Source organism: Camellia sinensis, chromosome 7, assembly GCF_055761805.1.
Source record: "Camellia sinensis isolate YWXY chromosome 7, ASM5576180v1, whole genome shotgun sequence".
Taxonomy (NCBI): Eukaryota; Viridiplantae; Streptophyta; class Magnoliopsida; order Ericales; family Theaceae; genus Camellia; species Camellia sinensis.
Window position 1 is genome coordinate 147,197,018 of NC_138967.1, and position 23,777 is coordinate 147,220,794.

Consider the following 23,777-nt stretch of genomic DNA (forward strand, 5'->3'; position numbering starts at 1 on the left):
CATCTCCAATGGTTATTGCCACATGGTACAAATGTCTTTTTTTTTTTTTTTTTTTAACCACCATATGATTCAATCTACACTGTACAACGTGTTTATCTGTGTGTAAATGTAAATTCTGAAATTGGAAAAATAACAACTTTGTAAATTTTAGACAAAATGTCAACTAATCAAATGTGCTAAAATTTGGCATTTTGCTACACTTGGTGCCCAAATATATTACAATGCCAAATTTTGGCACACCATTGGAGCGGTTCTTCTATGCTTAAATCCCAAATTTTGGCTTTGGTATGAGGTTGTGCATACAATTGGAGATGCTCTTATTTGCCTTATATTAAGAATGGAGAACGTTAGGAGATTATGGTAAGTTTTACATGGCCATCAGTGAAATTATTTTTTCCCGTTAGTAGAACATATCAATGAAAACCATTTATTTTCCACGCCTCAATTGAAAGCACGGGTAGGAAGAGCTGAGTAGCTGAAATTGAAATTTGGTTCTTTTTTAGGCATATACTTCACATTCATCATTTCATGATATGTAAGCCTAACAAGACTAATCAACTCTGCTGTCAATTTATCTGAGTAAAATATTTGTTTGATTTATCAATGTGTACTCCACAGGAAATGATGCACATGCAAATAAACAGTAGAGTTTTGGCTGACATCTAAATCATTTTGACCCTAGAATTAGTTTTAAGATTCCACCATTTGATTTGCATTTGTTTAACGCCAACCAGGTGTATACCTAAGTGAAATCTGTATTAGAAAGGTAACGGGATAACATTAAATTTGAAACTCTTTTTAATTATTTGAAGCAGGTAATTTGGATTGGAGGGTGGTTGCATAACTGAAGACCTCAATCTTCTGGACACATCAGCAATACTGCACATGGAACCGAGTAATTGACTTGATTTCTATTTACCTAATTAGTTTTGTGTTCAGTACAGAAACATAAATTTATTGTTTTTTGACATTGTCAATTTCTTTTTATGCTGCTGCTTCTTCTCATGTTGACTCCTTTGAGTATATCGAGTATATCAAGTGTACCATCATGCTGTTCAAGCTTTAATTAATCTCATTAGCGAAGGTCTTTTTATTTTCTTAGAATTCTCCGTTAGTATGATTTTTAATTTTTAATTTTTTCCCCCATCGTTTATTGTTTCAATTATGAAGTTATTTTCGAATTCCAACTTTGGTTTTATATTTTGATATCTGCATTTTAGATGTTTTTTCCCTCATTGATCTACAGGTAACATATTATTAACTTAATGAAGAGTAATATATACAAAGTTCTAAATTGAAACTGTATTTGGGTTTGTGTTGGAAAAATTAATTCTGAAATGTGAAATGGGTTTCATTTTTAAATGTGTTTTGATTTTTGAATGTCTAAACTGTGTAAATTGTGTTCACATTTTTTTTTCCCTTTTCTCTGCTCTTGCCTTCATCCGTTGTTTTTACTTTTGCCTCTACCAAAACCACATGGAAGAAGTGATCAAATTTTGATGACATCCATTGTGTATAGCATTATAATGCTTGGACAAAAATATTGCATCTTCAATTTTATAGTAACTATCATCTCAAAATGTTTGGAGATATTGGGATTAATCTTGGGATAAAATAAAAATAAAGAACTGAAAATTTATTTTTAAAATAAAGGCACGGTGTAAATAAAAATTACAAAAGTACAAAATAAAGGAGAAATAATCTTGGGATTAATCTTCTCCTGTCTAATCTTCTCCTGTCCAATTTTATTACGGGTATACACTGTCATCCCAACATTAATCTTGGGATTAATCTTGGGACAAAATGTTTGGAGATATTGGGATTAATCTCAGGATTAATCCCAACATCAATTTTATAGCAACTGTCATCCCAACATTAATCTCAAAATGTTGTCATTGGGGTTTGAAGTAATATTTTCATGTCATAGAGGAGATATTCTATAAATTTTTCTTTCCTCTTCACAATGTTTTATTTATTTTGCAATGTTTGTTTTAATGATAAAAGAGTTTTCTTTTTCAATGAGCTATTTTTTGATTGTTTTACCTGTTTTAATGATAGAGGTTTATTTATTTTCTATTTTCTTTAATTAAGGTGTGAATTCTTTTACCTGTTTTAAGATATTATATAACTTTTTCTTTCCTCTCATTGCTAAAGGAGAAATAATCTTGGGATTAATCTTCTCCTATACAATCTTCTCCTGTCCAATTTGATTATTTGTTTTTATTGATTGATTAATAACATATTTTGTATAAGCTAATTTTTTTTTAATTATTAATAGTTAGTATAGAGTACGTGTGTGTTCAAATTGTGAGATGGGTTTTTATATTTGGTTAAACATTCTGGAGAGTAGTTGAGTAATTGAGGGAATTACTGACTTTTTTCAGTTAGCAATGGGTTTAGTTATGAGTTTTTGAATTTTGCATCACAGCTCTTGCAGGTTTGATGATCTTCACAATCTTCTCTTTGTTATGTTTCTTTTTCATTTTTTATTTATGTAGCTTTCAATTTATTTGGATTGGTGTTTCTAAACCTTAATATGTATTTGTTTTTCTTCGGCCTCCTATAATTTATTTAGCAATGGGTTTGCTTTTCCTTAAATGGATTTTGTTAGCAATAGGTTTGATTCTCAAATATACATCAGTTAGCAATGGGTTTTGTTTTTCTTTGGATCACCTATAATTTATTTGGACTGGTGTTTCTAAACCTTAAACCTTAAACTAATTGTGAGATGGGTTTTTGTTTTTCTTCTGCACTGAAGGAAAAGCAGCAGCAGCAGCAGATGCCCAGCTTTTCGGCCTCCTCTCCAATCTCCTTCAGCAGGTATGATTCCTGACATATATAATATCCTTATCTATGTATTTGTACCCTTTTTGTTTGGTAGATATGAAATTATAGAAGTGGCAAAACATGTGTAATGATTAAGTTCTAATTATTTCTGAATCTTTGATGAGATCTGTCATCTTGGTATTTGAATTTGATAGATTAGGTGATCTGGGTTTTCTCTTTTATTTATCATTGAGTTGGGTTTCAATTGTTAGGGTTAGATTCTCATTCTCAGTGTTCCTTTTGCTGCCATTTTATTGTTACAATCCAGAGGCTTCAATGTTATTTTACGTTATTTATGGGTCATTTACATTGGGCTCCATACTGTTATTATTAGAATTCCATTCTCCCAAACCCACAATTTTATTAATTGAACTCAACTCATCTCAATCTAATACATTTTATCCAAGCACCAAGAACTACATTAGTTTTTGAACTGGTTGTGGTGACCATTGAGCGTAGAACACCATTTAGTGTACACTGGTTAGTTTTATTTTTTTGTACACTGGTTAGTTTTTCCAATGTTCTGTAGAACACCATTGACTGTTTTTTTATTACCACTGGTTAGTTTTTTATTTTGTTGTACACGGGTGATCCTCCTGTTGTTATCATAGCAGCCACAAACCTGGGGTGATGCTCCTGTTAAAATTAGAATTGGGTTATTGGGTTTTGATCAAAATTAGAATTTTCTTTGATTAGAATTAGAATTATTTGATTAGAATTCTAAAATTAAAATTAAAATTATTTGATTCAATTTCAGTTTTTCTGTTATTGGGTTTTGTGAATTTTCTTTTTGTTTCAGTGGCTTCAAGGTTCTGATAATTGATCTGTTTTTGTCCGATGCTGCTCTTTAGTTCTCCAGTCCTCGATTTTTGTATCTCGAACTTTGCTTGCAAGGTAACCTTCATCATCTTCTGAATTTTTTGGGTCTATCTTTGCGCCTTCTTCCAAGGTATTAATTCCCTTTTCCCACCACTTCGAATTGTGTTGATTGTGGACATTTGACAAGTTCTTTGCATTTTCTTTGAATTATTTGATTCAATTTCAGTTTCTTTACATTTTCTCTGAATTTTGTTAATGGGCATTAGTTTTTTTGTTTCAATGGCTTCAAGGTTCTGAGACAAATTAGATCTAATTTGATATAAATGGTGTTTCTTTTTAATATAGAAACTGGGCAAACCCTTTTTCCATTGGATTGATAATAGTTTATTACTTGAGTCTTTCAGCTCACAATTAATTGGAATAAGTTTTTTTTTTTTTTTTTTTGTCTTTTTATAAAAAAGACAAACTAATTTCATGACTCAGAAATTTTACCAAGTTTTTCTGCTAAACTACCAACTAAATTAAGCCTTAGAAAATGTAGGCTCACACCCTTTTTACCATTGGTTTTGACCGAATGTCTGTGAGTCCTTCATATTGGTTTGGAATTTTAGGAAATTACGAGACATGAGCATCTTGACGGAGTTGGAAAAATTTGTTCTTTACCTGCTCGCAAAACTTTTTGCTTTATTGTTGACTATAAACTGTTTTCACACCAATTATTTTCAGTTCTCCTTGCAATATCTGTTCCATAAATGAAAAATAATACATGGAAGTGAAAGGTATGCATTCCTTTTAAGCACTAAATTGTACAGATTCAGTCAGTTTGTTTGCTTGTTTTTTTTTTTTTGCCAGCAAAGAACAACCACTTTCTATAATAGGAATGCACTTACAAATACTTGGTAGCATGGGATTTGTTACATTTGAGAGGGACACAAGTGCCTTGAGAGCCAGAAAAGCATTGATACCTAGAATAATAAACTCTAATTCCCTCTCAAAACAAGAATGAAATCAGAATCCAGAAAAGCCTAGAGTGTTGCAATAAAAAATAAAGAATAAAAAGGCATCCAAATCGATTGCCCCCATTTTGGTCTAATAATAACCCAGACCCCTGTAACATCAATGGGGGCAATTTTGGCCACATTATTCTCCAACCATGAAAGCAATATCAGAATAATGGTTCCAGACCTTTCTGTTCAACTCAAAAATAAATAAACTTATCATTTCACAGCCATTCCCATAATATAATTTTGATTTTTGACAAACAAATAAGGTATGTGTACATTACTTTTGAGATCACATAGTATGAACAAATATCAAAGTTCCGTTTCATTCAAGCTAGAATAAGCTCCTTTTGCTTAGGATATACATGTTTATAAACCAAATTCAATATTATATCACATAATTCCTGACCATATAGTCAATTTTCTGTTAGGAACAGAACCCCAATTTAAAACAACATTATGCCAATAGGTGTTTAAACAATCATCTAAATATCGCTGACCTCTAATTCCAGTTCTGTATGCCAGCCTGTTTTGGGAGATGATGAGCAGAAACTGGTTCAATGAGAGAAGAATAGTTTTGGCATCGGAGAGAGAGGATGACTTATTGAGAGAGTTCATGAAAAGGCAAAGAATTGGCCATTAGTTAAGAATTGTAGGCAAGTAATCTTATTGACACTTTTTTTTTTCTTTTTCCTTTTTTAAATATTGTGACTGAGGAGGATGAACCAGACCGTTCCTGCTATTTTTGGTCTCAAAGGTACTGACACAACACATACAGAGTTAATGAAATGTTTGATTCTTTAATGAGAAATGGGTGTTAATTTTTTAATTCATGAAATGGGTTTTTCTATATTATGAGTTTTTCTATTGTTTGCTAAAACTCATAAATATATACGAATCTATAAATACTTCTGAGTTTGCTAAATACTCTTTAAATGTTGATATGGATTTTCCTATATTTATTGGGCTTTTTGTGTTTTTCTATTTTTTTCCCCTTTATTTGGGAGTGGGGATTGGTAAGCTGTGATAAATATATATATATATATATATATAGTTTCAGCATTGCCTATTACTTTTTTAAGACCCTATAAACAATTGTCCCCTTACTGTATGCTGTTGATTTGTTGTTTTATCCATTGAATTTTATTATATCAGTTTAGTCTTATAGTTTATTTAATTTCAATCTCAATTTTGTTGGCTGCTGCCCATGAGCTAACCAAATAGATCCAAAGAGGCTGGTTTGATATTTTGCTTATGATCATGTATTGCTTAACAAATATTCAAAATTTATTTAAGGTTGGAAGCAAAACGAATCTGAATGGGTGTAGGTGAAGATTGAAAAAGATGATGGAGGGTTACATACACAAAATTGATGGGACTAAACTGATATAATAAATGGCTTTGGGTTTTTGGAAGAAAATAAATGGGGTTTTTTAAGTTGTATTGATTTGTAAATGATAGGAGAATTAAGTTAGTTAGAGTTTGCTTTGTGAATTTTATTTTATTAAATTCTTTCTTAAGAACATGTCTTTCTTAAATTTTCCCTCTAACCTTATGTGATCAATTAAAGGAAGTTCCAAAAAGAAAGAGTTGAACACGTCTAACCTTATGTGATCAACACGTCTTTCTTTCTTAATATTTTTATCAATCATTAATTTGTATTTGTGTTGATAATGTGTTGTATTTGTTCGTAGTGTTTGCATTGGGTAACCAATTATTATTTTGCAACAATGTATGTGTTTGGTTTGAATTGGGTGGTCTATAAAAAAACATTTCATTAGTGTGACAATGTGTGTTTGTTTTGAATTGGGTAGTCTCTTTTAATTATCATATTGGCTTTTTTTCTATTTTACAGGTGGATGAAGACTACAAGCGAATGGTAATATTGACTCCCTTTTTACAAGTCTACATTTCTTTAGGCTTAAGTTTTTCTTATCTCTCTAATGATTTTGTATTTATTGTTGTATAAACTAAACGTGCACTTCTTTGATTGATGAGTGTTGAAAGAGGGGCAATCTCGAGTGAGCAACAATCTCGAGGGCAGAATTTACACTATTTTTGGTTTTATCGTTGACAAACTTTGAAAATGATTGACGTTGTATAAAGTTAAAGATTATGGCAGATTGACGTTGTAGAAACTTATATAGATTTGGTTTGGTTTGAGAGGTAAACATTTGAAGGTGTTTGTTATTTAGATTTTGATCAAGAATACTATTTTCGTATTGACATGGTGTGCTCCAAAGGGAGAACACCATTTTGTTGTTCCTTTTATTTGAAGTTGTGTTTATAATAAAGGGGATCCCCTTGCTCAAATGTATGTTATCTATTCATTTTTTGTATGTCATGGGAAAACAGATTAGGTATGCTTGATTCTCAGTGTTCCTAGCTTAAGAGAGAATGACATATGAAAATTATTCAAACAAAATATTATTTATAACGTGCCTTTAGGCATGGGTGTACACTAGTATATATATATATATAATAAAAGTTATATTATTTTTAAGTTTTGAAACAACAAAATAAAAGTAAATGTCCCATCAATAGTGCCCACTTGAATTATGAGAAATTATCTAGTACTTTTGGAACATGATCACTTGACTACTAGGAGATTTGTGATTGGTAGAGTGGGTCAGACCTATAATTTTGTGTTAAGACATAAAACATAATGTTTGGTGCTAATAAAAAAATATATGCAAATATATATATATATATATATATAATATTTTTATTTCATTTTTTTTTAACAGATATAATATTTTTAATTTGAAATACAAAAGTCAAACGTGAATAACACATTATTGCCAACGGCACTTCGATATCAAGATTATAGCCCTAGTTGTACGTTAATGTAAGGGTAATACGGTCTAGGAAATATAATTTAGGGCTTTTTAGGGTAAATATCTTAAAGTAGCACTTATGCAACCAAGGATCATGGAAAGAGGACTTTTAAGTAATTAATCCAAAAATTATATAATACTGGGTCGACCTAAAATATGAGTTTGCTCTAGTCTTACCTTGGACTCGATTTAAAAATTGATTGGTCAATTAGTGAAAACAGTTAATAATAATCAATTTATGCTTTTGTTTAGTAATTTGTTAAGTTATAATGGGTATGAGCTAGTACTGGATCAATACTAAAAGTAGTGTAGAAATTAGATTTGGTTGATTTTTATGTTATATATCAATCCAATTTTTAGATAATCCTTCTGGTTCATGCCCAACCATCACATTGCACAGTTATTTATTTTTTAAAATGGTAAAAACATTGTTAAAATTTTAATAACCAAAATAAAAAAAATATATGAATATATATTAGGCACATTTATTAATATTCTAAAACTTCAATTAAGAAATTATATATTTACTCTTAAAATATGTCTAATATTAAATTATATTTATATCTGAAAGAATTATTTAAGATCATATTAAGTTAGCTCATAAATTTTATTTTTAATATAGAACTTGATCAAAGAAGTGAAGTCTCAAAACAAATCACAATTTTCAATTTAAATTTTATTAAATTTTTATTTATTTTCACATAAAATATTTAAATATTTTAAAAATAATTATTTATTTGTGAAATGAAGTTACCATTATAAAAAAACACTAAAAAAGTTGTCTTTTAGTTGTTGACATGGGTAAACCCATAAGGGATATGGCCCACCACTTAAGGCCCAATATATAATTCAAATACTGAAACCCAACGTTACACCAAGCACCAATGACATCTAAACACTTGGCAAGTGAAGAACCAACCATATCAGCAGACAAAGATCCTGCAGAGTTATTGCACCACACATCAGCCATTAATGAGTTTTCTTGCAGCATTTATTACGATAACCCTTCACGACGGAACAAAACAGCCTCACCATGAACAAGGCAAGCTAGAACATAGACTTTCAGCCAACATGACAGCTCGGAGTGGACAAGGAAATGATGAGCAAAGGATATAAGTAGGGTTCTAAGAGAAAGAAAAGGTTAGGGTATCTATCTCCATCCTCTCTCTACATCCTCACCATTCTCACCTCTCTAACTTGCTCGTCAGAGGGTTCGCTGGGGGACTCCCCGTTCCCCGTTGAACTCTTTTGTAGGTTTCTCGGTGGACTCAACAATCGGATAACGGCTTGGGAAGCGTGGACCAACTTGACCAGCTCCATCTGTGGCTAGCAGAACCATCAGTTGTTATGCCCCAAAAATTTAGAGAATATTGGACTATTTATAATTCAAATATTTATGACACAACAAACGGAAATAAACCAAGATCTCATACATTGAAACCCTTGATGTCTTATAGTTTCACAAAAACCGACTCACATACACAATACATTCATAGAACTTAATAGATGAGTTCATAACATGAGACCGTTAAGCACCAATACCAAACTATTACACATTCATGTCTTAATGGCTACAGGTTTCTAAGCTCATCCTTAAGTACAACAAAAGTGGGATTTAAGCCTAAAACATAAAAGTCCTAGGCTTGTACAAGAACGAAATACATTAGATGAGTGTTCAGCTTCAATTTCCTCCTAAGCTATGCACTTGGCGGAGGTATACCATCGTCACCTGAAATATTTTTGCCACAGAGGATGAGCAAATGCCCAGTAAAAATAATTTTAACAATATACATGATACTTAACCAAGCCATATGGTGAATGCATATGAAATGCCATTACCAAAACCATGTGTTTTCCCTTTTCAAAGTAATGCAATGTCAATGTTTATTATAACAAGTTGTATGTATATAAATCATTCCTTCAAAACAGAAAGCAGGGTGACAAATGTACACACTAGGAATTTCTAAGAACGTGTCTACAAGTAGGCTATACAGACTCTACCAATAGTCATTTTATAGGTACTATCCGGAAGGATCGGCATCTAACCGCGCAAGTCTCTAGACTTTCACCAAGGACACAAAAGCCAACATAAATACCACAACCCACACTGTAACAAGCCCGCGGGGGACCTCGCTACAGCTCGGACTCGACTTTCGCAGTCACGGTTCTAAATCTGAACCAAAGAGTCCAAATCCGGCAAATTGTTTTGAGAAACAGATTTTTTTGAAAAAGTAGTGCCAAACATGGACTGCTTTGCCAGATACAGAGTCGCCACCTAAATATTTTATTTTGGGAAATTTAGGAAACCCTGACTCGGTGCCAAAAAGGCCACGTGTCCGTCATCACCAAAGTTGCCTCGGCTCGGGGACTTGGGTACGATTGGGGAAGGTCACTTCGTGAGCACCCCCGCTCGCCCGGTCATAGACCGGCCTCTACTAACCATGATATCAATTTTTGAAAACATTGTGAGTTCTTATTCCGGTTATTGGCCTAGGTTACTATGTGGTGCTCACAGCATACAAATATAGACCGGGTCGCCTGATTTGGAACGAAACATTTCATGTTTGTTTTTGAAAATGGTTTGCTACCCGCAGGTAGGCTTGAAACATTTTGATGTTTTATTCCAATTCAGATAACCCAACCTTCACCCACAGGCATTCAGGCAGTTATATCAGATAAGCACATAGCCTCATGGTAAACATGCTATCATGGCATTCACTCACACGCATGCAAGGATGCTAAAGCATAAAGCTCACCGAGTACTCCAAGCCAAAATAGACACTTATTAGAAATCATGCATGAATCCTAAGTATACAGAAATGTCTAATGCAACACATGCAAAATGCAACTATAGCAGGCTCGGCTATTCTAAGATGGCATATGAAATGCTACAACTATCATGTATTCAACTTGGAATTGAAAGTACAATGCAGTTAGTATGATGCGCCGAGCCCGATGCATGCAATACAGATGAATGATGAAAACATGCTGTCATACTGTATGCTAATTGAAATATACCTTAATCTAACCATCAAAAGCGGATAAATAAAAGGGAGAAAGACGTGGGGTTGGAAGACATACATCACACTCACCCACACTTATTACAGTTGTGCCCTCACTCGGAGGGTCCAAATAAATAATACAGTCCAAATATTACAGTCCCCAAAATAAAAGAATATTACAGTCCAAAATATTACAGAATTCTAATTAATTAATGAATTAACTAGAAAGCAAATAAAACTGGCATGCAAGCCAGGGACTGCCTTGCTTCTGATGGATGATGCATGTCCGGGTCGTCTTGCGCGGAAATCCACCGGAATGCCCCAATTAGCCTCTGTTTACACCTGTTCTTGAAAAGCGTGCCAAGTCCCGGAAAGTTGCTGATTCCTGGTTTTGCTGCAACAGAGAGCAGGAAAGGGGCATAGCAATGTATTTGCACAAATATATGCATGTCTCGATCCTCGTGCCACCAATCACGCATACCGAGGCATGATGGCCGAGGAGTCGAAATGCACAACTCAATATAGGATGAATGCACATGAAACTACAGCTAAAACCTAACTCCATCATGGATAATCCGGAGTGTCGGTGACTGGGGAATTGAGACACATTCCGTCACTCGGAGTACGAAATGTACCTCGTTTCCCGTGCCCGGGCTAACTCCTATTTCGGACACGATGCAATATGCATGATATGCATGAAATGCAACTAATATACAATCCTAACATACACAATGCTATGAAAGTGAAATGCCTCGAAATGCGTGTACCCGGGCACGCAAATCGAGAAAATGACAGAATGCAATGAAAATGAGGTGCCTCGAAATGCATGCACGCGGGCACGCAAAACGAGGCAATGGTAAAATGCTGTGTAAATGAAGTGTCTCAAAATGCGTGCACACGGGCACGCAAACCGAGGCAATGCTATGTGTCTCGAAATACGTACACGCGAGCACGCAAACCGAGGCAATGATATGTGTCTCGAAATACGTGCACGCGGGCACGCAAACCGAGACAATGCTATGTGTCTCGAAATACGTGCACGCGGGCACGCAAACCGAGACAATGCTATGTGTCTCGAAATACGTGCACACGAGCACGCAAACCGAGACAATGACAGAATATGATGAAATGATATGGAAATGACAAATGGGCTTATACCAACATGAGTGAGCCTCAGCCACACTCACATGGGATGCCGATCGGATAAAAATGAAGTGCCTCGAAATGCGTGCACGCGGGCACGCAAACCGAGGCGATGCAAAAGCGATGCGAATGACATGGAAAATGCAACATGGACTTATACTAACATGAGAGAGCCTCAGCCACACTCACATAAGATGCCGATGGCAGAAAATGAAGTGCCTCGAAATGCGTGCACACGGGCACGCAAACCGAGGCGATGCAAAAGCGATGCGAATGACATGGAAAATGCAACATGGACTTATACTAACATGAGAGAGCCTCGGCCACACTCACATAAGATGCCGGTGGCAAAAAATGAGGTGCCTCGAAATGCGTGCACACGGGCACGCAAACCGAGGCAATGCATACGCAATGCAAATGACATGGAAAATGACAAATGGGCTTATACCAACATGAGAGAGCCTCAGCCGCACTCACATGAGATGCCGATGGCAAAAAATGAGGTGCCTCGAAATACGTGCACACGGGCACGCAAACCGAGGCAATGATGAAATGTGATGAAATGTGGCAAAAATGATATGCAAGCATGCCAATGGAATCTCAGCACTAGAATATGGGGGAAAACAGTCCCGAAATGAGGCGAAATGACATGAAATGCAAGGAAATGTCCCGAAATGCAACATTAGGCACCCGAAATGACCTATAGCTATGCCAAACATGCACAATATGGATATGCAATGCAAATACAGAAGCTAGACAGTCCCAAAAGACGCACTTTTACAGTTATAAACATGGCCAAACAGCAAGCATAGGTAGGGGAAAAATAGCATGCAAGAATAGGGGCCAAAAGAGGGGTAATGAAGCAAGTGGTATAAGAAAAACCCAAACTGAAAAATTTCCTTCTACAACACTGAAGATGGACCAAAAATATGAACATTTACAGTATATGGCAGCCTCAAAATCAGTATACAAACATGCTAAAAATATGATGCAAAATGAGGCTCAAAAGGTGCTAAAACATGAAGTATACAAAATAATCACCAAACATAAAAAAAGTGTGAATGAAACATGAAGTATAGGCCAAAACAAGGCCACTTTCAGTTCGGACCAAGGTCCAAAAACAGAAGCAAAGAGGGCTACTAATTTATGCAAAAATGGGGCCAAATAAGGGATATAACTACAAGTGACACATAGAGACACCAAACAATGTTGAGCCCTTCTCCAATGTTGAAGAGGGGCTCAAAATAAGCCTTATATCAGTTTACAACATGCTCGAAAATAAATTTCTCATGGGCCAAAAATAGCATGCAAAATCATGACATACAAGATGATCAATGAAGCAAGTGTATTATGGAGGGCTCAAACAGGGTTGAGCCCTTAATGAGAAGTGAAGATGAGCTCAAAATATGGCCCTTTTCAGTTAGGGCCGGAGCTTGAAACCCAAAAGAAGTGGGGCTTAGAAATAGATCAAGAAAAAGGGTCAAAAGGGTAAAAGTGTTACTTACCCTTGAAGATTCAAGCTTTTGTTGCTTCTTGGATGGATTTGCAGCTTCTTTAACCTTCAAGAATCCTTCCTTGTTGCTGGAAATGAGATGGTGGTGGTAGAGCTTGGTGGTGTAGAAGGAATGATGGTTAGGGAGTTAGGGTTTTTTGAAGAATTGAGATGGAAGAAGATGGAGTTGGCTATGGAGCTTTGAAGGAGAGTTTTTCTAACCCTCATGAAGAAGACCCTCAGCTGGTTATATGGTCAAGAAAGGGGTGTAAAAGGGGGGTCAAATGGAGAGGAAAACTCTCTCCCAAAATATCCCCCGGATACAGAAAATATCTGGGGGATATTGCCCCACAGCTGGAAAGGGTACAGTGAGGAGAGCACGGCCGGCCGCTCACTTTGGCTGGAGGTGGCCGGCCGGCCACACCCCCTAGCCGGCCGGCTAGGGGTCAAAAGGGTCAACCAGATTTTCTGGCCGGCCAGGTATTGGGGAGGTAGCCCTATGTGTGTACAACACAACCATGTAATTGAAATTCCAAGAAAGTGGGCCCAAGGGGTTCAACAATGGCTCGGAAAGAGGGGGTCAAAAGGGTCAAGTTGACTTACTGGCCGGCCATGAACTTTTAGGGGCCTCTCAGGTGTGTACATCACAGATATGTGGTTCAAAGTTCAAGAAAAAAGGTCCAAGAGGTTCAACATTAGCCCGGAAGAAAGGGGTCAAAAGGGTCAGGTGACCTTAATGGCCGGCCATGAACTTTTAGGGGCCTCCCAGATGTGTACATCACAGATATGTGGTTGAAAGTTGGCAACGCTAGCTCTAAGGTATTCAACATTAGCCCGGAAGTGCGAAAAACGGGCGCCGGGAGGCTCGGGAGGAGAGATAACTGGTTGCTGCAACAATTGTTGGCCTCCCACCCTTCAGTGACCTTCTTTGGGATAAAACAGAGGTACCTGCCAAAAATGAGCGAAAACCGTTGCAAAACGAATGTTCCGGAGCCAAAACACGCAGTTCGGGGTCCCGGAAATGGGCTGTTAAGCACCGAAAATTGTATTCGACCTCGAAGTGGGTTTCTCAGCTCCCAGTGTCCCTCAAAATGGATGAAATAAGATGTATGCCAAAAATCAGAACAATAGGAGATGGTTAAGCGGTCCCGAATCGAGGCACACGGCCTGACGGCTCTGAGAACCGGGAACCGGACTCCGAAATGGGCAAAATGGCCTACGGCCACCAAATGTAGCCTACGGACATTGAGAGATGGTCTACGGGACCTCTCCTTCCCCTCAAGAAAAGAAACAGAGAAAACCGAGTCTGGTTCGCAAACCGAGACAAGGCACAGAAAAGGGTTCGGAAGTCCGGAGGCAGGGCTTACGGCCGCGACTCTGAAACTTCTGAACGAGCACATTATGCAATATCACCAAGTGCTCAACTGGTGACGTCTGAGTCTCAAGGTCGGTCAAAAATGGGGTGTCTACACACACCCATTAACCATATTCACCACGGTATTCACTCATTTTTCTCAAAATAAACCTTTTCAATATATGAGTATAAATCATTTGAATAAATGCAATGCATGAGTTAATTGGTTTCAATCAACTTGGATCTTATGCAAATTCTACAACAACTAATACTATCGTCAATCAATAACCAAAATAGTTATCTTTATTTAATATATTCCAAAATGGACAATATACATAACAAGAGCATAACTCACCAGTTCAAGCGCATCATCACAATGTGATATTTTCACCCTTTTTCCATTATTAGTCAAATATGCTCCATAACACAACAATTCCTCCCTAACATAAACCTTTATAAATACTCAATAGAGCTTTGATGAAAACGTTAAGAAAACCCTCTCTTTTATGCCTTAAAAGATACTTTAATCAAAATCAAAGCTCCCAAAGTGCTAACTCACCCAACTAGCACATAACAAAGTTAAATAACATGCAGGTCATTAAAGAAATTCCTACCTCAAAGCCCAAGGAAAAGATGAACAACCCCTGAAAACCAACGATGCCGAAAACTTGAAATTTTCATATTAAAACGTCCCTAACTTGCTCTATCTTAAAGCTTCAAGCACTAGGGGGTAGGAAGTATGAGGAACTAGCACTACAAGAAAATGGGGCTTAAAAGACGGAACTATTTGCGACGGTACACTTGCCGTCGCAAAAGGTGACTTTTTGCGACGGTAAAAAATACCGTCTCAAAAAACAGAGTATTTGCGACGGTAAAAAATACCGTCTCAAAAAACAGAGTATTTGCGACGGTAGAAAAATACCGTCGCAAAAAAGGAGAGTATTTCTGTTTTTTGAGACGGTATTTTTTACCGTCGCAAATACTCTGTTTTTTGAGACGGTATTTTTTACCGTCGCAAAAAGTCACTTTTGTGGTTTTTTTTTTTAAGTGAATATTTTTAAATTTTTAAATATTTTTTTTAGATGCACTTTACTTAAATGTATCTAAAAAAAAAAATTATGAAAAAATATTTTTAAAAATTAATAAATACATACAAATATATAAAAAAAAATGTATTGAATTATTGTATTTCTTTTGTATTTTTGGTATATAGTGAATTTTTAAAAGATTTTTTTACTTTTTAGGTGTATTTATGTTAGGTGTGTCTAAAAATTAAAAAAATTAAATATTAAAAAAATTCAGTAAAAATAATATAACACGGAAAACAAGAAAGTATAATTTTCTCAAAAGAGTTTTTGGAAAACTCTAACCTAACATAGTGATTGTGGTTTTGAGACAGCTTCATATATATACAGTCACAAAATAGTTTGAATAAATTCAATGGTATTTTTCTGTCACAAAAAAAATAAAAAAAACGATGTCGTCTTACTCTTTTAATATAACATTTCTTTTCATTCATTTTTTCATCTTCCTGTCTCTCTGTATTTATCTCTCTCTATTCTCTTTATCTCTTTCACTCATCACTCTTCTTTCTCTGTCTGTCTGTGTATCTCTCTCATTTTCTCTCTGTGTCTCTCGCATATCTTTCTTCTCTCTATCTCTTATGTCTTCTCTCTTTATCTCTCTCGCTCATCTTTCTTCTCTCTATCTCTCTCATTTATTTATTTTTTTCTCTCTCTCTCTTATTTATATCTCTCTCTATCTCTCTCGCCCATCTCTTTTTTTCTGTGTCTCTCTCTCGCTCATCTCTTTTCGCTCTATTTCTCTCTTTTTGTCTATCTTTCGCTCATCTCTTGTTTCTCTCTCCTTTTCTATCTCTCATTCTCTCTCTCTCTCTCTGTCTCTTTTTCTGTTTATCTCTCTCTCTCTGTCTCTCTCTCACTCTCACTCTCTCTCACTCATCACTCATCTCTCTCTCCGTATGCTTGTCCATTTGTGTATTTCTCCCTCATTATATTCGTCTTGCTCACTCTCTCCATCTCATATTCTCTATTTATCGAGCTTCTCTTCGATTTATCTATCTTTTGTCTCATCTCTTTTCTCTCTCTGTCTCTTTCGTTCATCTCTCTTCTCTCTATCTCTCTCGTTCATCTGTTTTCTCTCTCTGTCTCTTTTTCTGTCTCTCACTCTCTATCTTTTTCTCTCTTTGTCTCTCTCTCTCTCTAACTCATCACTCTTCTCTGTTTGTCTGTCTGTCTGTCTCTGTCTCTCTCACTCATCTCTCTTCTCTTTATCTCTCTCGCTCATCTCTCTCTGTCTCTTTCTCATTTATCTCTTTTCGCTCTTTCTCTCTTTGTCTATATCTTTTCATCCATTTTTTCATCTTCCTTTCTCTCTTCTCTTTCTCTTACCGTCTCAACCTTACTAAATGTAAAAAAAAAATAAAATTCATCAACTATAAAAAAAAATTTATTTTAATAAAAAATTATTTTTTTAACAATTCTTCCGTTGCAAAAAAAAAAAAAATCTTCTCTCTCTGTCGCTCATTTCTCTTCTCTATCTGTCTCTCTCTTTTTCTGTGTCTCTCTCTCTCGCTCATCTCTTTTCGCTCTATTTCTCTCTTTTTTTTGTCTATCTCTCGTTCATCTCTTGTTTCTCTCTTTTTTTCTATCTCTCCCTCTCTCCATCTCTCTCCCTATCTCTTTTTCTGTCTATCTCTCTCTTTCACTGTCTCTCTCTCACTCATCACTCTTCTCTTTCTCTCTCTCTCTGTCTACTTGTCTGTTTGTCTATCTCTCCCTCACTATGTTCGCCTTACTCACTTTATTACTCTCATCTTCTCTATTTATCGAGCTCCTTCTCGATTTATCGATATACTACTAACGATGTCGTCTTACTCTTTTGAACATTTCTCTTTTCACCCATGTTTTCATCTTCCTATCTCTCTGTCTCTCTTCTCTTTCTCTCTTTTATTCATCACTATTCTCTGTTTGTCTCTCTCTCCCTTTCTCTATGTGTCTCTGTCTCTTTTCTCTCTCTCTCTCTCATCACTCTTCTCTTTCTGTCCATCTCTCTTTTTCTCTCTGTTTCTGTCTCTCTTCTTTTTCTCACTCTGACTCATCACTCTTCTCTATCTGTCTGTCTATCTCTCTCTTTTTCTCTATGTTTCTCGTCTATCTCTCTTCTCTCTATCTCTTTCATATATCTTCTCTCTCTGTCTCTTTTTCTGTCTCTCACTCTCTATCTTTTTCTCTCTTTGTCTCTCTCTCTCTCTAACTCATCACTCTTCTTTGTTTGTCTGTCTGTCTGTCTCTGTCTCTCTCACTCATCTCTCTTCTCTTTATCTCTCTCGCTCATCTCTCTCTGTCTCTTTCTCATTTATCTCTTTTCGCTCTTTCTCTCTTTGTCTATATCTTTTCATCCATTTTTTCATCTTCCTTTCTCTCTTCTCTTTCTCTTACCGTCTCAACCTTACTAAATGTAAAAAAAAAAATAAAATTCATCAACTATAAAAAAAAAATTATTTTAATAAAAAATTATTTTTTTAACAATTCTTCCGTTGCAAAAAAAAAAAAAAAAAATCTTCTCTCTCTGTCGCTCATTTCTCTTCTCTCTCTGTCTCTTTCTTTTTCTGTGTGTCTCTCTCTCGCTCATCTCTTTTCGCTCTATTTCTCTCTTTTTTTTGTCTATCTCTCGTTCATCTCTTGTTTCTCTCTTTTTTTCTATCTCTCCCTCTCTCCATCTCTCTCCCTATCTCTTTTTCTGTCTATCTCTCTCTTTCACTGTCTCTCTCTCACTCATCACTCTTCTCTTTCTCTCTCTCTCTGTCTACTTGTCTGTTTGTCTATCTCTCCCTCACTATGTTCGCCTTACTCACTTTATTACTCTCATCTTCTCTATTTATCGAGCTCCTTCTCGATTTATCGATCTACTACTAACGATGTCGTCTTACTCTTTTGAACATTTCTCTTTTCACCAATTTTTTCATCTTCCTATCTCTCTGTCTCTCTTCTCTTTCTCTCTCTTATTCATCACTATTCTCTGTTTGTCTCTCTCTCCCTTTCTCTATGTGTCTCTGTCTCTTTTCTCTCTCTCTCTCTCATCACTCTTCTCTTTCTGTCCATCTCTCTTTTTCTCTCTGTTTCTGTCTCTCTTCTTTTTCTCACTCTGACTCATCACTCTTCTCTATCTGTCTGTCTATCTCTCTCTTTTTCTCTATGTTTCTCGTCTATCTCTCTTCTCTCTATCTCTTTCATATATCTTCTCTCTCTGTCTCCCTTCTCTCTCTCTTATTTTTTTCTCTCTCGCTCTCTCGCTCATCTCTTTCTGTCTGTCTCTCTCTCTCTCTTATTTATCTATTTTCGCTCTTTTTTTTTTTTCTCTCTCTCTGTCTCTCTCTTTGTCTATATCTTTTCACCCATTTTTTCATCTTCTTCTCTCTCTTTTCTTGCTCTCTCTTATTCATCACTCTTCTCTCTCTCTCTGTCTATTTGACTCTCTCTCTCTCTGTGTCTCTCATTCAGTTATCTCTTCTCTCATCTATCTTCTCTCTTTTTCATTGACCACAAAAATTAACTTTATTTTAATGGAAAATATTATTCCTATTTTTACCAAATAAAAAAAAATAATTATTTTTTATTCATTAAAATAAATATAAAATAAATATAAAACAAATAAATTTTTAACTTTATCAAATGAAAAAAAAAATTATCAACTATAAAAATTATTTTAATAATTTTTTATTTTAATAAAAAATTCATTAACTATAACATTTGTGGGTGTGTGGGTGTGTGTAGGGTTTTGTTTGAGAACACACACAACACAAACACAAACACAAACACAACCCAAACACAACAGGCCGTCCCTCTCCTCCTGCTCGCTCTCTCTCTCTCTCTCCATCTAGGGTTTCGCCTTCCTCTCTCTCTTTCACACAACGACGGCGCCGATCATCCGTCACCGCCGATCCTCCCTCCGGTCGATCCTCCTCCCTTACCGCCCCTTTTGTTTCCATTCCCGCCCCCCCCCAAAATCTCCAATCTCAAACCCCAAACCCAAAAATCCCGCCTCCGCCCCCCCAAATCCCTAATCTCAAACCCACAAATTCCCAATCTCAAACCCAAAAATCACTACCCCCCTCCCCCCCAAAATCCCCAATGTCAAACCCACAAACCCACAAATCCCCAATCTCAATCCCTACCCCACGGTGAGCGGCGGAGGAGTAGCGTCGGAGCAGCGGAGGAGGAGCAGTGTCGTCGTCGGAGCAGCATCGGTCGTGCTTTGAGTTTTATGTGCAAGAAGAATGATCTGAACTCTTCTCAGGTATGTAACCCTGCTTCTTTTGATCTCTCCTTAGTGAAGATTATGTTTGTATGAACATGAATGGTGATGGATGTCAGACTGGGTTTGTATGAACATGAATGGATGTCAGACTGGGTTTGAAGATTATGTTTGTATGAACATGAATGGTCCGAAAAAAAATCAATTCTAGATCAGGGTTTTTATTCATAAATTAATAATTGACTAATAAAATAGTTTGATTTTGAAGTACAAATTAGAAAGTAAGCAAAAATAGTAACTCTATGGCCTATCCTGATTAAATTATTTTATATAAAGATATATATATATATATATATATATTTTAAATTATAGAAACATTTGAACAAAATTATTTACAATTAAAAAATTAAAATAGTGGATGTGTGCCAATTAAAAAAACTAAATTTCTTTTTACATCCACCTCAAGCAATGTAGCCCTTGTATATCTAGTGGAGAAATTCATGTACCAATATAGAGAGAATGTTGGTGTAATGAGAAATACAATGGATGTATTTAGAAGCTCCCCTAAAAGCTCCCTATGACTTGTACACTTCCCACCTCCACAAGCCTTGAAACCAGTAGAAAAAGCTTTATCAAATTTTACAATATTTTCTCTCTTTAGTATCCTACATAAATTTTTTTTTCCTCTGATCTTTTTCATTTTTATATTTTAGTTTAATTATGTGATTCCATTGTTCAAGGATGCTAAGTGAAGAACAAAGCAAAAAAAGAAAAAAAAAAGAAGAGTGAAGAACAAGAATATAAAAAGGAACACCCCATAGCCCTCCACTGGCTGCCTCAATCTGCTCGACTCTCGAGGCCTAAGCAAGTATATAAACCACACCATCCCTCAACCAAAATCACCACCCAACCTTCTTTGTAATCTATTCTTCTTCTTCAACTTCTAGCATTCGGTGCATACCCTCTCTTTGTTTTCTCAAGGTGAGTCCATGTCATTGTTTTTATTAAATTACTCTTGGTTCTACAGCTCATGTTTGGCCATTCTCTCTCCAAAACAAGTTCATATATTTTTAACATTATAGTAGCATTTTTCTTACATGTTATAGGTTTGGTATATTAACACCACTAGCTAGTTTGGTATGTTTACTTGCTGGTTCATTCACTAGTATTAGTTGACTAACAAGAGATACATAAGTTCTATTATCTCTTACCAATGTAGAATACTAGGTTTTGCAAATAGAAGTGCTTCTTTGTGATTTCTCTTTGTGTGTGTGGTATTCTTGAGACAGGAAAGATGAGCAGGCCAGGAGATTGGAACTGTAGGTCATGCCATCACCTAAACTTCCAGAGGAGAGATTCATGTCACCGATGTGGGGAGCCGAAACATGGAGAGAGAGGTGACTATGGAAGTTTTGGTGGGAGAGGTGGTTCACCATTTGGATTTACTGGCCCTGATGTGAGGCCGGGTGATTGGTATTGTGCTGTTGGCAACTGTGGTGCCCATAACTTTGCCAGTCGCTCGAGCTGCTTCAAATGCGGCATGTTTAAGGAGGAATCGTCAGGTGGCTTCGATGGTGATTTGTCCCGTGCAAGAGGTTATGGGTTTGGCGGAGGTGGCAGTGGCGGCAGTGGCAACAATCGCTCTGGATGGAAATCCGGTGATTGGATTTGCACTAGGTAAAGTTTAATTGGCACACATCTATGTTTATATTGTGCAAAATGCACCATTTTGCTTTCTTTGATTAAGTAGAATATTTTCATTTTAAGTTAGGTCTTGCAAAATGAAGCTTTTTAAGATTAATATTTAGCCTTAATATGTCAATTTAATTTTTCCTTATAATAGATGACAGAATATTGTATTAAGTTAACAATTTCAAAACAAGTTGAGTTGGCTAAGCTGAAACTATGAAAATTTGGTGTTAATTGGTTAGACTTTAAATTCATAACTTAACATTTTCTCTATAGTTTACTCATTTTTGTAATGAATATTTTCATAGAATAAGCTAAAAAATGGACTCAATTGGTTCATTTTAAGTATGAGAAATTTGTCATAAAATTTCATTTCACGATTCTTAATTATTATATGCAATTTACATATATGTATAATAAATTTTATTTTTGTTTTTGTATAATGACTATAAATTTATTTCCCTCTAAGTTTTTAAATAAATTTATGGAAAAATCACATATCAGTGAATTTTTGAAAAATTAATTACCAAATCTTGAAAAAATTTATAATTTTAATTTTTAATTTTTGTAAAATTTATCATTAATTTAAAAATATTTTTTCAAGCATCCACTTAAATGAAATTTTTCCTAAATTTATTATGATTTAATGTAAGTCATTTTTCAAGCATCCATTTATGAATTCAATGTAGTCCAAAATAGTGTAATAAACTTCAATTTCTAAATGGAGCTCTAGTGAGGTGGAAAAAATAGAGTAGAGAGAAATAAAGAGAGGAGTGTGAGCCCCACCTTCACATGAGTACTCTCCACATCATTAGAGTTGTATTAGAGCTCTCAAATATTATTGATAAAAAAAATAAGACTAAAATATTATATCAGAGTAGAACCCACTTTCCATTAGAGCTATTAGAACTCCAATATTAGAGCTCTAAAGCATTTATATCGTCTCCCTCTCATCTTTCCTAACAACCATAGATCATAAATTATTGCACAAAAAATACAAAAAATACAAAAAAAATTAATTTTTAGTGGACACCCTGTTTTTTTTATTTTTTCGTAAAATTTTTTTCGTTACACCTAATTAACTACCATATATAGAGTTAATTGTAATCACATATTAGTATTCTTCTCACAATTTTTTACTGGTGTTTAAATAGTTGGTTTCTCCAAAAGATTATAATTTGCAACTGTTATCTATTTATTTGTAGGTCAAAAGGATAAATTTTGCCGAGGGGAAGATCTGATTCTAGAAGTAAGGAATTTGCAGCTTGATTTTTGAAATAGGCTCAAAATTGAGATCTTGTTGGAAATTTTTTAATTTTTGTAAGAGCATTTAAATATCCAATGTGTTGATTGGTGAATTTTAGATTTTATTTTATTATTATTATTTTTTTTAGGATTTGGGTGAATTTTATAATTTAAATATGTTTTTATGAACATGTACAGTTTAATTGTTTTTTGTAAAATATTGAATTTGATGGTTTGATCAATTTTTATTTTTATTTTCTGTTATGATGTTTTTGTGAATGGAATGTAAATAATCAGCTCTTAGAGAGAGACGGCACCACCGTCGGAAAAAATAGAAAATTTTAATATTTTTATTAATTTTGTTACAGGTTTTACTTTTTGCGACGACAATATACTGTCGCAAAAAATAGAAATTTTATTATTTAAAAGAGAAATTTTATTATTTTTTAATATTTTTTGCGACGGCGTTACACTGTCGCCAAAAATAGAAAATTTTATATTTTTATACTTTCTGCGACGGCACCACACTGTCGCAAAAAATAGTGTTTTTTTTAAAAAAAAGACTATTGGCGACGGTGTTTTTTGCCGTCTCAAATAACATTTTTAGCGACGGTAAAATAGGGCCGTCGCAAAAAAGTCAAGAAATTTCAAAGTTATTAGCGACTGTATGGTACCGTCGCAAACAGACAAAAAATGCCGTCGCAAAACATTAGCGACGGCACTTACCGTCGCAAAAACTTTTTGCAACCCCTGCAGTTGCGACCCCCCTCTTGCCGTCGCAAAAAGTCATTTTGCCGTCGCAAAAAGTATTAGCGACGGCATGAGGAGTATTAGCGACGGTATTTTACCGTCGCAAAAAATCAATTTTTTTGTAGTGTAGATGAAAACCAAGGCTAAAAGCTCAAAAAGTTTGGAAATGGCAATCTGGAGAGAATAGGAGAAGATGAGCACAAGAAAAATATATATTTTCCACTCTTGGAGGTATATATAGAAAGGCTCATCGCGGGCGTGAACAACGCATCGCGGCCGCGCATGACATAGTCGCGGGCGTGACTGGGCATACCGCGGGTGCGATCTCTCACATCGCGGCCT

General features: G+C 35.4%; 1 long non-coding RNA gene across 1 annotated transcript; it reads left to right on the forward strand.

The window, feature by feature from the left end:
• The first annotated feature begins 19,276 nt into the window (after positions 1 to 19,276).
• LOC114264909 (uncharacterized) lies at positions 19,277 to 22,949 on the forward strand. Its single transcript, XR_014336175.1, has 3 exons — positions 19,277 to 19,793; positions 21,041 to 21,428; positions 22,646 to 22,949. It is a non-coding gene; the product is annotated as an uncharacterized LOC114264909 (long non-coding RNA).
• The last annotated feature ends 828 nt before the right edge of the window (positions 22,950 to 23,777 follow it).